Below are 15052 nucleotides of genomic sequence, written 5' to 3' on the forward strand. Positions count from 1 at the left end.
TGTCATTTATTGTTTCAGATTTTAAAAAACTCTTTTGAACAGTTTGTTGATGATGATTTAAATCCAGATCATGAAAATTTAATCAGAGTCTGTGAATTTTCTTGCATCTTTTATGGTTCCACTAAATACATTAAAGTAATGTATAGTTGAGACTTTTGCTGATTTTCAGAACAAAGTTTTGTATATTTTCTTGTCAGTGTAGTTTGATATATTTCATCTCATTCTGTATGATGATTCTCTCTGTGCTGATATGCATGAGAGGCTTCTTAAAGGGAAGTGAAACAATGTGTGAGTGAGTGACTGGTGGAGCAGAAAAAACATCTGACAGAAACTCCTTAAAGGAGAAAATCAACTCTCACACAGTAAAGGTGTCCAAGTGTCTGCTGGTTGGTTGACAGCTGTGTGGTCCCCGTCCTCTAAGCTGATTGGTGTCTCCTAGGTGATGCTCGTCCCACCCTGACAGTGCTGCCCCCCTCCAGTGAGGAGCTGCAGCAGGGGAAGGCCACGCTCATGTGTCTGGCCAACAAGGGCTTCCCCTCAGACTGGAGTCTGTCCTGGAAGGTGGACGGCAGCAGCAGCAGCAGCAGCTGGGAGGAGAGCAGGAGCCCCGGGGTGCTGGAGAAGGACGGCCGCTACAGCTGGAGCAGCACCCTGAGGCTCCCTGCAGACCAGTGGAGCAAGGTGGGCTCTGTGACCTGTGAGGCCACCCAGGGCTCCCAGACTCCACTCTCAGAGACACTGAGGAGAGACCAGTGTTCCCAGTCCTGACCTGACTCACTGGGACTCTGCTGCTGGTTTTACTCTCATACTGCTCTCTGTCTGCTCTCTGTCTTGTTCTCTTTCTATCGACATGTTTCAACTTTAAAATTTTCTTGCTTGTGTTGATGGTTTCAACATTTAAAACAATAAATATTTTATCATGTGTATCATAAAAGCCACATGTCTTTTGACTTTATTTCTTTGACTTATATATTAATTAGATCAATGCTGAAATCTCAGCCATAAAAACTCTGGTTCCCAGATTACTAGTTAATGATTGTAAAACTGTGGATCTTATTTTGTAATTGTTCCAGTTTTATCTATATCTATGTCTATTAAACTCCAGTAACAATACACTTTATTAGACGTATTCACTGTTTCGATGGTGATCATAAAGCTATCTGTTATTACTAACATCTGTCCCTGAAGAAGAAGAATTTATACCTAGAAATTATTCTCATTGTCTGAAGTTTAAAAATCTAAATATAACAATGATTTACAGGGTTATAAACAGAAATCAGGGTGTCATCTGTATAAAGTAATAGTCCTTTCTATCTCTCCTCCTGTTTCACGATGATTTTAAAGTGTGATTTGTGTTACTGGCTGTATTGCTGATATTCTCTGCTTGTTAAAACAATAAAGACTATTTCATCAAACCAGTGGTGTCCAGACACATTTTTATCAGAATGACTGCTGTCTTAAATGAAACAGTAGATCAGTTTCATTTCTCACAGTTTTTCTCAGTGACATTAATGTCAGAGGATTATTTTAGGAAGAAATGATGTATCAGCTGACATCTGGTTTCCACAGTAGTCTGCCAATAGATCACCCTGAATCTTACACACTGGAACTTAAATCCACAGTGACTGGGTTTCTCTCATGGTCACATCAGTAGAATTTCATGACATTTGTCTGATGATTTTTAAAAGAAATAAAGGGATTATGTCAACATCAGGGCAGCCTATCAGTGTCTGTTCAGTTGTGGTTTCCTAAAGAAGGAAGGAGCTGCTGTTAAAAGATGAAAGGAGAAAATGAATCTGTGCCACATGTGTCCCTCACATCTGTCCTTTCTGTCCTCTTCTGCTTTGACCTAAACTTGTTGGTTTTACATCATGGCAGGTTTAAAGGTCAAGTTTACAGTGTGTTTGAGTCTGTGGCTTTAAAACTTTGGAACTATCCAGTTGGACTAATGACATGGCAAAGACTCACATTTGAAGACTGACTTTCTGTCTCATCAGCAGTGTCTGATGTTGTTGTCTTAAATGGTCACAAGAGATACAACAAATGCACAGAGACTGGGTTTTGCTGTGTGAGATCAGTTGTATAATATAACATTAGATAATGATTAAAAAGAAGAATGGATTAAGTACATGTCATATCTGACAGCTCTGTCAATGCAGCCTAACAGGGTCACTGTTTAGTTGTGGGATCTTAAAGCTGACAGGAGTTTGTGTTAAAAAATGAAAGGAGGTCATTTTTACAGAAGCTGTGAGTTTATGCAACAGAAGAGAAGAACTACAGTCATCTAACCAGTCAGGTGTGTGTGTGTGTGTGTGTGTGTGTGTGTGTGTGTGTGTCCTCAGTGAAGTGTATCAGTCTCTGCAGTAGCTTCCAGCTGCAGCAGTCAGTTCAGTTTCTGTTCAGTCTGACTGAGGGAGGTTTTTGTACGATGGTTTTTCACTGTGTGAACACCCACTGACTGTTGGGGTAGTGAAGACTCTGACAGTAATAAACTGCTGCATCTTCAGTCTGGACTCCACTGATGGTCAGAGTGAAGTCAGAGTTTGATCCACTGCCTGTAAAACGAGCTGGAATCCCTGATACTCGAGTGCTAGCAACGTAAATGAGGAGTTTAGGTTTTTCTCCATCTCTCTGTTGGTACCAGGCTAAATAGTTCCCATTATAAACATTCTGACTGGTCCTACATGTGATGGAGACGGAGCGTCCCACAGCAGAGCTCACTGCTCCAGACTGAGTCACTGTATACTGACCTCTGGACTCTGAGGACACAGAGACAAAAACATAAAGCAGCGTCATGGTTTTGTGGGCTTCATTTCAGAGGGACGGATGTTGATAGAGGAGAGGAGTTTGATTCTCTGGACTTTACCTGTGAAGCAGCAGCAGAGGAGAGTCCAGATGAGGACGCAGATCAAAGTCATGTTTTTGATGAGGAGGATTTCTGTGTCTTCTGTTGTCATGAAGGACAGCTGTCAGTCATCCAGTCTTCAACTCTCAGGACTATAAACTCTCCCAGAGCACTGGAGCATGGTGCTGCTGATGCAAAGTCACTCTCTATGGAAAGTCAGTCAGTTTGTTCATTTGAATATCAGCTTTCATGGGCAGAAATCGCAAAGTGCTTCACAATAACAGACAAATAAAAAAATAAAAGACAGTGTAACAGACTTAAATTGCAGACATCAAGCAAGAAAAAGGTAAAACAAATTAAACAAAAGAAACAAATGGTTCTTGAGCTGTCCTTTAAAAGTGTCCAAGTCCAATCAGAGAGAACTTCAAAGTTTAGGAGCTATAACCTCAAACACAGAGTCTCCTTTTTTCTCGAGCCTGACACGTGGAAAAATCAACAAACCCTGTTCAGTGGATCTCAGATTCCTTCTGGTAGAACAGGGCTGCAGTAACAGACCATAAGAATCTTGAAGTGGATTTTGAATTTGAGGGGAATGTAAACCAAAAAAAATTCATGTTACATGTCACTTTTTTAAGACTTGGTTTAAAGGTGTGGTCATCGATTTTGACCACTTGAGCCTTTATTTTGAAAGTCTACCCAGAAGTTGCATATTTACTCTTCCTAATTTTACTGCAGAGGGATATCTGTAGTGTCATAGTTTGAAGCGAAGGGCCGCTTATTAATGTGTTATTAGGAGATACCTTTAAAATGACTTAATGTCTGCCTGAAAGGAGGCATGTACAATGCAAACAGCAGTGGACCCACTACAGAACCTTGTGGAACACCACAAGACAGAGATTCAGTTGGTGAGACACAGTTTTGAACAGAGAAAATCCTGTGAAGAGGAGAACACAGCTGATCCACAAGTACCTACACACTGCCTGAGCCTTTCAGTCAAGCAGCACTGAGATCTAACAGAACCAAAACAGAACATCCTCCTGTATTATCATACACTAACAGATCATCTGAGACTCTGAGAAGAACCGTTTCTGTTCAGTGCAACTGATGAAAACCACTTTTTCTAAAATCTTAGCTATAAAAGGTAACTTAGAACTTGGCCTGTAGTTCTGGAGCACAGAAGGGTCAGAATTTGTTTATTGAGAAGTGGTTGAAACAGCAGCTCGCTCAAAATCAGCTGAGACGTGACCAGATATCAGTGAGTTATTGAATACAGAGAACACACAAGGACCAATGGAACCAAGAGATTTTTCCAAATAAAGAAGTGTGTCCAATATCAAGGTCACAGGACTAAATTTATTATATTATTAACCAGATAACTGAGCTGTCGTCATGACAACATTACTTAATTAACTGGAAAAGAAGCTGTTAAGGCCAGGTTGATGATAAATTAAAATACCATGAAAGGAATTTGTATGTTCAGCTTTAATCATGTATAACCAATGCCTCATTCCATAATTATCTTTACTTCAACTAAACTTAAATCAAATGAATGTAAGAATATAGTGAAGTGCATTTTCTATTTGTTAGGGGTAATTTTGTCATAAATATCTGCATTCTTTAAACTCTACACACAACATGATAATGTCTGCAGAGATGTGACAACACAGGTGGAATTAAAATGGACCAGATGAATGAAGGTCATGCTGAGGTGGACTTACTAATTATAGTTTTATCATGTAGATTTATGTTGTTTGTCTTTTTTTAATATCCAGCTGATATTGAGTTTTATAATTTGACACAACTCTGATCCTGTATGAGACTGAGATCAAAGACCAGGACCAAGACTTTTCTCATCAACTGTCTCAGGTTGTCTGTTTCTGATCAGAACATGAGATTATAATGGGATATAAATTGATAGAGAGAAAGTTATTTAATTTGCTCTGAGACTGTTTTGTTTTGATACATGTTCACTGTCTGTTAACGATGTGAGATGTTCAATCCACTTTGTGTGTGTGTGTGTGTGTGTGTGTGTGTGTGTGTGTGTGTGTGTGTGTGTGTGTATGTGTGTGTGTGTGTGTGTGTGTGTGTGTGTGTGTGTGTGTGTGTGTCCTCAGTGAAGTGTATCAGTCTCTGCAGTAGCTTCCAGCTGCAGCAGTCAGTTCAGTTTCTGTTCAGTCTGACTGAGGGAGGTTTTTGTACGATGGTTTTTCACTGTGTGAACACATACTGACTGTTGATGACATGAAAACTCTGACAGTAGTAAACTGCTGCATCTTCAGTCTGGACTCCACTGATGGTCAGAGTGAAGTCAGAGTTTGATCCACTGCCTGTAAAACGAGCTGGAATCCTTGATACTCGCTGATTAGCCAACTTAATAAGCAGTTTAGGTTTTTCTCCATCTCTCTGTTGGTACCAGGCTAAGGCGTGGTTGCTGCTCCAAGTATAAACATCCTGACTGGTCCTACATGTGATGGAGACGGAGCGTCCCACAGCAGAGCTCACTGCTCCAGACTGAGTCACTGTATACTGACCTCTGGACTCTGAGGACACAGAGACAAAAACATAAAGCAGCGTCATGGTTTTGTGGGCTTCATTTCAGAGGGACGGATGTTGATAGAGGAGAGGAGTTTGATTCTCTGGACTTTACCTGTGAAGCAGCAGCAGAGGAGAGTCCAGATGAGGACGCAGATCAAAGTCATGTTTTTGATGAGGAGGATTTCTGTGTCTTCTGTTGTCATGAAGGACAGCTGTCAGTCATCCAGTCTTCAACTCTCAGGACTATAAACTCTCCCAGAGCACTGGAGCATGGTGCTGCTGATGCAAAGTCACTCTCTATGGAAATCTAAGCTGATTGGTGTCTCCTAGGTGATGCTCGTCCCACCCTGACGGTGCTGCCCCCCTCCAGTGAGGAGCTGCAGCAGGGGAAGGCCACGCTCATGTGTCTGGCCAACAAGGGCTTCCCCTCAGACTGGAGTCTGTCCTGGAAGGTGGACAGCAGCAGCGGCTGCAGCAGCTGGGAGGAGAGCAGGAGCCCCGGGGTGCTGGAGAAGGACGGCCGCTACAGCTGGAGCAGCACCCTGAGGCTCCCTGCAGACCAGTGGAGGAAGGTGGGCTCTGTGACCTGTGAGGCCACCCAGGGCTCCCAGACTCCACTCTCAGAGACACTGAGGAGAGACCAGTGTTCCCAGTCCTGACCTGACTCACTGGGACTCTGCTGCTGGTTTTACTCTCATACTGCTCTCTGTCTCCCTCTGTAACTCTGTCTGTCTCTTTCACTCTGTTATCACATATTTCATTGATAAAGTTTATTTTCTTGTTGTAATTTTGATTATTTCAGTACCACAAAGTTCAGTTAATCAAATCAGTTGTTTTGATGTTTGTTTTTGTAAAAGTAACAGACATTTCTGTCTTAGTGAATTAAATCCAGAAACTATCAGTGATTTTTTTGTGAAACCTGATTAATAACTAAAAGAGGAGAAGATGAGAATTTTGTGATGTATAACAGATTCAGCTCTCTGTCTGCTCTCTGAAACTCTTTCTCTCATTACGTTTCAACATTAATGTTTTCTTGCTTGTTGTATTATCAATGATTTTAACAGTTCAAGGCAATAAAAACTTCATTAAAATATTGATCTCTGTGTGGTTTATATTTAAAACAGTGGCATTTTATATTTATTTTATTGCCATATATTTCAATTTAGGTGAGAATAAGGTATGGAGCCACAGCTGTAAAGAGAATATCTGTCTTTTGTAAATTCACGTCTTCAAACTTTAATAATTGTGGATTTTATCCACTCATCGCCTCTTTGTCTGGTATTAATGAACATTGGTAAAACACCTATAATGATTAAAGTGTATTGATAAACAATTATCCATTTATTTCACATCACTGAAGTCTGCTTTTGATGAAGGTCGATATATTGTATCAAATTTATTTGTACCAAGAAATCAAGGTTAGTTTTATATCTCTGAATAAATTTAATAATGTCACAAAAATGTATCTCTATGATTATAAATAAAGAGCAGGATATCATCAGCATGAAGTGAAACCACACGACTGTGATCTGAGATTTTAACCCCAGGAATGTTTTTAATAACAATCTCAATGAAAGTGATGACAACACAGAATCTGTATTTAAACAAAAACAAAGAATTATTCATCTCATTGTCCATCAATGTCATTTCATGAGTAAAGTCCAAAACACACTAAAGACGTCTGATGCTTGTGTTTTGAAGAACATCCATTGCTCTAAATGACAGAACACTCACTGAAAGCATCTTAATGTGCATGAAACTGCCTTGATGCTCCCATTCTGAACTTATTTCAGTTTTGGAGCATGAAATGGGGACCAGGGTTTTTTGTGCAGCTGCAGAATGTGTTTGGGGAGAACTAAATGGGATTTTAAAAAAGGCATGAACATGAGGAGCGAATGATAATGGAGCTGCAGCTGCACTTCAAACCAGGTAAAAGAAAAAAAGTGACCCACGGCAACGAGAGTGGAGGTAGAAGGAGAGAGCGTGTGAATATGGACAGATGTGTGTGACTTGATATAAAAATGTTTTATGATCATGCATCATAATATCACTTCTGTGGTGTGTTATTTTTTACTCAAAGTCCAATGCATGTACTTTTAAATACTTAATTACTCCACAGCAATAAATCATACCTATGAGGAGGGGAGAGACATGCTGCAGAGAGGAGGGAGGGAGGTGGAGCGTGTGTGTGAAGTGTCGACTGACATAAAACCTTTTTGATGATAAATCCTGATGTTACTGTTTAGTTCTGTGGTTTATTCACTGCAGACAAAATATCTGTGTCTGCAACACACAGACACTCGTCTCCTCCATGAAACATCTGTCACTGTGCTGTATTATTGTAAATCATGATGAAGTGTCCAGACGCTGTCTCTCCTCTTCATCTCCTCGGTGTGTGTCGGTGTTTAGTTTGCTGTCCTCTGTGGTCTAAAACATCCTCACTGATCTAAATGATCCTGCTGCCTCAATAAAACAACATGAATATCACAAACCATTCAGTCATTATGTAGACTGACCTGAAAAAAGGTGAGCAGTTTTCCCCTCAGAGAACAATATTTTATGAAAGAAATAAACTATTAATTAACTACTAATAGATGCATATAAATAGGGACCTTTTCCTAAAGTACTGCAGGTTCTGTGGTGTTGGAATTTTAAATCTGAAGCCTGCAGTGAATCATAGAAGCTTCAACTGATGAACGTCGACTGAAGCTTTTAGTGCGTTTTGGCCTCAAGTGCTTCATTATGTTTCTGTTTTAATATCACAGTAGATCCATTAAATCCACAGACTCCAGCCTCATGTTGTCACATGTTCATCTGCTCTGCAAATGTTGGATTCTTCTTGTTGACAATAATAAGAAAATATTAAATAGATTTAATTAATGTGACAGAAGTTAATACGTTTAGTATTTTGTATGATTTGAGGGATGTACAGGTTTTGTTTAGGTGAACTTTAGTGATGAAGGTTTCTGATGTTGATCTGTGTCTTTATATTTTCTGTTAAATGGATATATGTGAAACAGCTGTGATCCAGTATGAAGCTGAGGTCAAAGGTCATGACTGAGACTTTTCTCATGAACTGTCGCAGGTTGACTCCTCTTCATTATTTCGAAAATTACATCAGAACATATAACCATCTATTATATTGAAATGATGTGTGTGTGTGTGTGTGTGTGTGTGTGTGTGTGTGTGTGTGTGTGTGTGTGTCCTCAGTGAAGTGTATCAGTCTCTGCAGTAGCTTCCAGCTGCAGCAGTCAGTTCAGTTTCTGTTCAGTCTGACTGAGGGAGGTTTTTGTACGACGGTTTTTCACTGTGTGAACACATACTGACTGTTGATGTTATGTGTACTCTTACAGTAGTAAACTGCTGCATCTTCAGGTTGAACTCCACTGATGGTCAGAGTGAAGTCAGACTTTGATCCACTGCCTGTAAAACGAGCTGGAATCCCTGATGCTCGATTGGTAGCAGCATAAATGAGCAGTTTAGGAGTTTCTCCATCTCTCTGTTGGTACCAGGCTAAGGCGTGGTTGCTGCTCCAAGTATAAACATTCTGACTGGTCCTACATGTGATGGAGACGGAGCGTCCCACAGCAGAGCTCACTGCTCCAGACTGAGTCACTGTGACCTGACCTCTGGACTCTGAGGACACAGAGACAAAAACATAAAGCAGCGTCATGGTTTTGTGGGCTTCATTTCAGAGGGACGGATGTTGATAGAGGAGAGGAGTTTGATTCTCTGGACTTTACCTGTGAAGCAGCAGCAGAGGAGAGTCCAGATGAGGACGCAGATCAAAGTCATGTTTTTGATGAGGAGGATTTCTGTGTCTTCTGTTGTCATGAAGGACAGCTGTCAGTCATCCAGTCTTCAACTCTCAGGACTATAAACTCTCCCAGAGCACTGGAGCATGGTGCTGCTGATGCAAAGTCACTCTCTGATAAATATTTGCATTTAGCCAAAGTCTTTTGAGCCGTACGGCTCACATGATGACAAAATAACTTTTCATTTTGGTGTGTATGGCAAATTTACTGACACAGTAACACAGTTTTGAAGCATAAATCAAATGTTTCGGGCGACTTACTACATGTTGCCAACATGCAATAGAGTTGTGTCGTCTCATGAAACAGATGGGACATTTGCACTTACAGTTTCGAAAATATTAAGACTGTTGTGAGAAATGAGCCAAATCAATTTAGAAAAACTGACATATCCAGTCTATGACTCCAACTCAGTATTTTTAACAGCAGTACTCATTGCTCCATTGAGAACAGATGATAAAACTAACTCTTTGAATCACCAGTTAATGTCCTGAGAGACTTCATTAAGGTCAGGGTACTGAGGTCATCCTGGTCTGAGTTTACAGACAACTCACAGTAAATCCCTGGTGCTACAGTATGAATATGAACTTACATGAACTAAATCTTTCAGATTCAAAAATATTTAAGACATTTATTCCAGATCTTAATAATCATCTTTTTAACTTTATTCAGATCATAAAAAACTGACTGTAACTGGAACTGTGAGGTTGTTTTTTCAGCTCATGCATCCAGTCAAATATTTATTTGATGGTGAATATTGTTAGTCTACTGGAAACTCCTATAATGCCTATATGAACCCCATAAATGTTGTTTCCTGTGGACTTTTATGATTTAAATGTCCTCTATAGACTTTTCAGATGAGATTAAACTTTGTTGCTAACAGTTGTCTGTTGAGCAGTTTGAATAACTACTATAACCAGACAGCTGATGCAACAGTTCATTTGAACAACCAAAGAATTTCTGCACAAAGTGTTAGAAACCATCTCAGAGAAGTTCATCTGTGTGTTAATCATCCTCACTGATGTTTTGACCTGACTGCACTTCATAACTGACTTGAGTGGCCAAATGGTCACCAAGGATCTGTAAATTATTTCTGAACGCTGAAAACATCCCAGTTCTTGTACGACCTGCAGACTCAGCACACACGTCACTCATTGAACATGTTTGGGAGGCTCTGGGTCGGAGTTTACAGCAGCGTGTTCCACTTCCTGCCAACATCCAGTAATTTCACACAGCTACTGAAGAGGAGAGGACCAACATCCCACAGGCCACAATCAGCAATCTGATCAACTCTGTGTGAAGGAGATGTGTTGCACTGCATGAGACAAACAGTACCACACACAGAAAACACTGTGTTTATTGTTTTCTTCAGTGTCTTTATTTTAATGTCACAAATGAAAGCAGAGAACCACTGCAAAGCTGATCCAGAGATACCCACCCACTGCCTGAGCCTCAACCAAGCAGCAGTAAGATCTAATAGAACCAACACAGAACATCCTCCTGCATCACCGTGCATCAACAGATCATTTGAGAAGAGCTGTTTCTGTTGAATACAACTGACTGAAACCAGACTGAAACTCCAAAATGTTGAGCTCATCTAAGACAGATTAGAAACCATGTTTTCTAAAACTGTAGCTATAAAAGGTAACTTAGAAACAGACCTGTAGTTCTGGAGCAAAGAAGAATCAAGGTTTGTGTTTCTGAGAAGTGTTTGATGAGCAGCTTCTTTTAAATAAGGTTGGACCTGATCAGATATCAAGTTATTGATTATAAAGAGCAGACAAGGACCAATGGAACCCATAACGTTTTTTAAACAAAGAAGTGGGTACAACGTCACGTGGACTAGAAGAAGTTTTCATATTAATAACCAGATTAATGAAATCTTGTTTAGAAAAAGTCACTGAAGTAATTTAAAAATCAGCTGTCAGGGCCTGATGGATGGTAAATTAAAATATCATAACCGGGATTTGAACATCTTGAACATCTTCATATGACTTTCAGTTGCCTTATTCTTTCTACCAACTGAAACTGTTGAGAGAATACTAGAATATGATGAAGGGTGTTTTCTCTGTTAGAGATCATTTTATGTAAAAAATCTGTTTATTAAAGTCCATAACTACAAAATGATGATGTCTTCAGTTTACAGTGGTGAGAAAAAGCAGGTAAATTAAAGTGGGCAAAAAGGATCAGTGAAGATCATGATGAAATTAACTTGCTAGTTTTACTTTTATCAAGAAGGTTATTTGTATCGTTTGTCTCATGTTTCCAGTTGATAATGAAATTTATTTTGATCATTTAAATATTGTATTATATTTCATGTAGTTTGAAGGATGTAGATGGTTTTGGGTTAGATTTGTCCATGATGCTGATCTATGCTCTCATATTTTCTTTTCACTGTTTAACAATTATCAAATATGAGGCTTAGATTCAAGTCACGAGAAACTTATTTTATTTCAGGGAAGATCCTTTTTTTTGTCATTGAATGTGTTGTGTTTGTGTCTATGGATCTTTGTGTTTTAAGAATAACTTCCACAATTTAAAGGATATTCAGGTTCTGTTTGAACCATTTTTGATCATGAGGGTATCTCATGCTGTGTCTTTAAAGATGTTGTGATCTAGAATGAAGCTGAGGTCAAAGGTCATGACTGAGACTTAAAAAGACATTTTTCATTTCAACTCAATGTTAAAGCAACAATACCTAAACATGTAATCCTCTTGGAGTCCCATGTTGATTCCTCTTAATTATTTGGAAAATCAGATCAGAACTTATAACAATTCATTAGAACAATGTGTGTGTGTGTGTGTGTGTGTGTGTGTGTGTGTGTGTGTGTGTCCTCAGTGAAGTGTATCAGTCTCTGCAGTAGCTTCCAGCTGCAGCAGTCAGTTCAGTTTCTGTGCAGCTGTTGAGTCACATCAGTTCCTCTTCAGCTGAAGGAGGTTTTTGTACGACGGTTTTTCACTGTGTGAACACCCACACACTGTGGATTTCATGAAAACTCTGACAGTAGTAAACTGCTGCATCTTCAGTCTGGACTTCACTGATGGTCAGAGTGAAGTCAGAGTTTGATCCACTGCCTGTAAAACGATCTGGAATCCCTGATACTCGAGTGCTAGCATAGTAAATGAGCAGTTTAGGTTTTTCTCCATCTCTCTGTTGGTACCAGGATAAATAGTGGTTGCTGCTCCAAGTATAAACATCCTGACTGGTCCTACATGTGATGGAGACGGAGCGTCCCACAGCAGAGCTCACTGCTCCAGACTGAGTCACTGTGACCTGACCTCTGGACTCTGAGGACACAGAGACAAAAACATAAAGCAGCGTCATGGTTTTGTGGGCTTCATTTCAGAGGGACGGATGTTGATAGAGGAGAGGAGTTTGATTCTCTGGACTTTACCTGTGAAGCAGCAGCAGAGGAGAGTCCAGATGAGGACGCAGATCAAAGTCATGTTTTTGATGAGGAGGATTTCTGTGTCTTCTGTTGTCATGAAGGACAGCTGTCAGTCATCCAGTCTTCAACTCTCAGGACTATAAACTCTCCCAGAGCACTGGAGCATGGTGCTGCTGATGCAAAGTCACTCTCTATGGAAATGCTCTGACTGACTCCAACAGGGACTTGGATTACTCTCAGGATGATGTTTATCAATGGATCAATCACTTTATCAGTCTATTGATTAGAAATGTGTCAGTGCTCATTTTTATGTGACTTTGTTTGAGTTTGATGAACAAATTTTCATCCAGAATATTTTATGAATTCCACCTAATTCACTACGAGACCAACGTCACAGTGGGATAAAAAATACTGTTTTATTCATCACGATCAACAATAAACATGTTTATAATAATTATTTATATTTGTCAGGATTTATTGGTGAGTTTTTCTTTTCAATATTTTCTTTCATTTTTGTTGACTGAAAGAGAAACTGATATTGATTGTAGATGTTTAACATTTAAAGAGAAAAAATGGTTCATTACATAATGAATATTTGTGAACTGGTTTTTAACACTTTAACCAGTTATTACTCATCATAAACTGGGTAAACTGGGGACGTTTTTGTAGAGTTTGTTTGTGTCAAAGTCAGAGAGCCGTGTCTCTCTACAGTCAGAGGTTTTTGTACGGCGGCTCAATGACTTTGTATCACTGTGGTACACGTTCGGTGGAGGAACCAGACTGGATGTTGGAAGTAAGTTTATTAACAAATACGACAGAAAATTACGTTAAATTTATATTTTGAATTAGTATTTTGGATGTTTTATCAAGATAAATATATCTTCTTTTATTCTAACATGTTTTTCATTGATACTCGTATTTCTCCTCCTTTATCATTGAGTTGAACTCAGAGCAGTTTTATTTCAGTTTATATTTCTTTAGACATTCCTGTCATACTGAAATTTTAACAACCTTAACTAAAGGACAGATAAAACTTTAATCTTACTGTAAAAATGTTCATCATGATTAGTTTTTAATTTTCTGTGTCAGTAATAACTGTTTTTTTAAAGGAAGTAAGATTAAATTCTTCAAAGAAAATTTGTTAATTCGAAATGTGTAACATCTGTTCATTGTGTCATTTATTGTTTCAGATTTTAAAAAAATGTTTTGAACAGTTTGTTGATGATGATTTAAATCCAGATCATGAAAATTTAATCAGAGCCTGTGAATTTTCTTGCGTTTTTTATGGTTCCACTAAATACATTAAAGTAATGTATAGTTGAGACTTTTGCTGATTTTCAGAACAAAGTTTTGTATATTTTCTTGTCAGTGTAGTTTGATATATTTCATCTCATTCTGTATGATGATTCTCTCTGTGCTGATATGCATGAGAGGCTTCTTAAAGGGAAGTGAAACAATGTGTGAGTGAGTGACTGGTGGAGCAGAAAAAACATCTGACAGAAACTCCTTAAAGGAGAAAATCAACTCTCACACAGTAAAGGTGTCCAAGTGTCTGCTGGTTGGTTGACAGCTGTGTGGTCCCTGTCCTCTAAGCTGATTGGTGTCTCCTAGGTGATGCTCGTCCCACCCTGACGGTGCTGCCCCCCTCCAGTGAGGAGCTGCAGCAGGGGAAGGCCACGCTCATGTGTCTGGCCAACAAGGGCTTCCCCTCAGACTGGAGTCTGTCCTGGAAGGTGGACGGCAGCAGCAGCAGCAGCAGCTGGGAGGAGAGCAGGAGCCCCGGGGTGCTGGAGAAGGACGGCCGCTACAGCTGGAGCAGCACCCTGAGGCTCCCTGCAGACCAGTGGAGGAAGGTGTGCTCTGTGACCTGTGAGGCCACCCAGGGCTCCCAGACTCCACTCTCAGAGACACTCAAGAGAGACCAGTGTTCCCAGTCCTGACCTGACTCACTGGGACTCTGCTGCTGGTTTTACTCTCATACTGCTCTCTGTCTGCTCTCTGTCTTGTTCTCTTTCTCTTGACATGTTTCAACTTTAAAATTTTCTTGCTTGTGTTGATGGTTTCAACATTTAAAACAATAAATATTTTTTCATGTGTATCATAAAAGCCACGTCTTTTGACTTTATTTCTTTGACTTATATATTAATTAGATCAATGCTGAAATCTCAGCCATAAAAACTCTGGTTCCCAGATTACTAGTTAATGATTGTAAAACTGTGGATCTTATTTTGTAATTGTTCCAGTTTTATCTATATCTATGTCTATTAAACTCCAGTAACAATATACTTTATTAGACGTATTCACTGTTTTGATGGTGATCATATCTGTTATTACTAACATCTGTCCCTGAAGAAGAATTTATACCTAGAAATTATTCTCATTGTCTGAAGTTTAAAAATCTAAATATAACAATGATTTACAGGGTTATAAACAGAAAGCAGGGTGTCATCTGCATAAAGTAATAGTCCTTT

General features: G+C 39.5%; 3 pseudogenes; all 3 read left to right on the top strand.

Moving 5' to 3' along the window:
* Positions 1–445: 445 nt before the first annotated feature.
* Positions 446–1410, top strand: LOC146313513 (Ig kappa-b4 chain C region pseudogene; annotated as a pseudogene).
* A 4306-nt stretch (positions 1411–5716) lies between these two features.
* On the top strand, positions 5717–6461 carry LOC146313514 (Ig kappa-b4 chain C region pseudogene; annotated as a pseudogene).
* A 4125-nt stretch (positions 6462–10586) lies between these two features.
* LOC146313515 (Ig kappa-b4 chain C region pseudogene) lies at positions 10587–14647 on the top strand (annotated as a pseudogene).
* Positions 14648–15052: the final 405 nt, after the last annotated feature.

Source organism: Lutjanus erythropterus, chromosome 16 (assembly GCF_056507025.1).
Source record: "Lutjanus erythropterus isolate fLutEry1 chromosome 16, fLutEry1.hap2, whole genome shotgun sequence".
NCBI lineage: Eukaryota > Metazoa > Chordata > Actinopteri > Lutjaniformes > Lutjanidae > Lutjanus > Lutjanus erythropterus.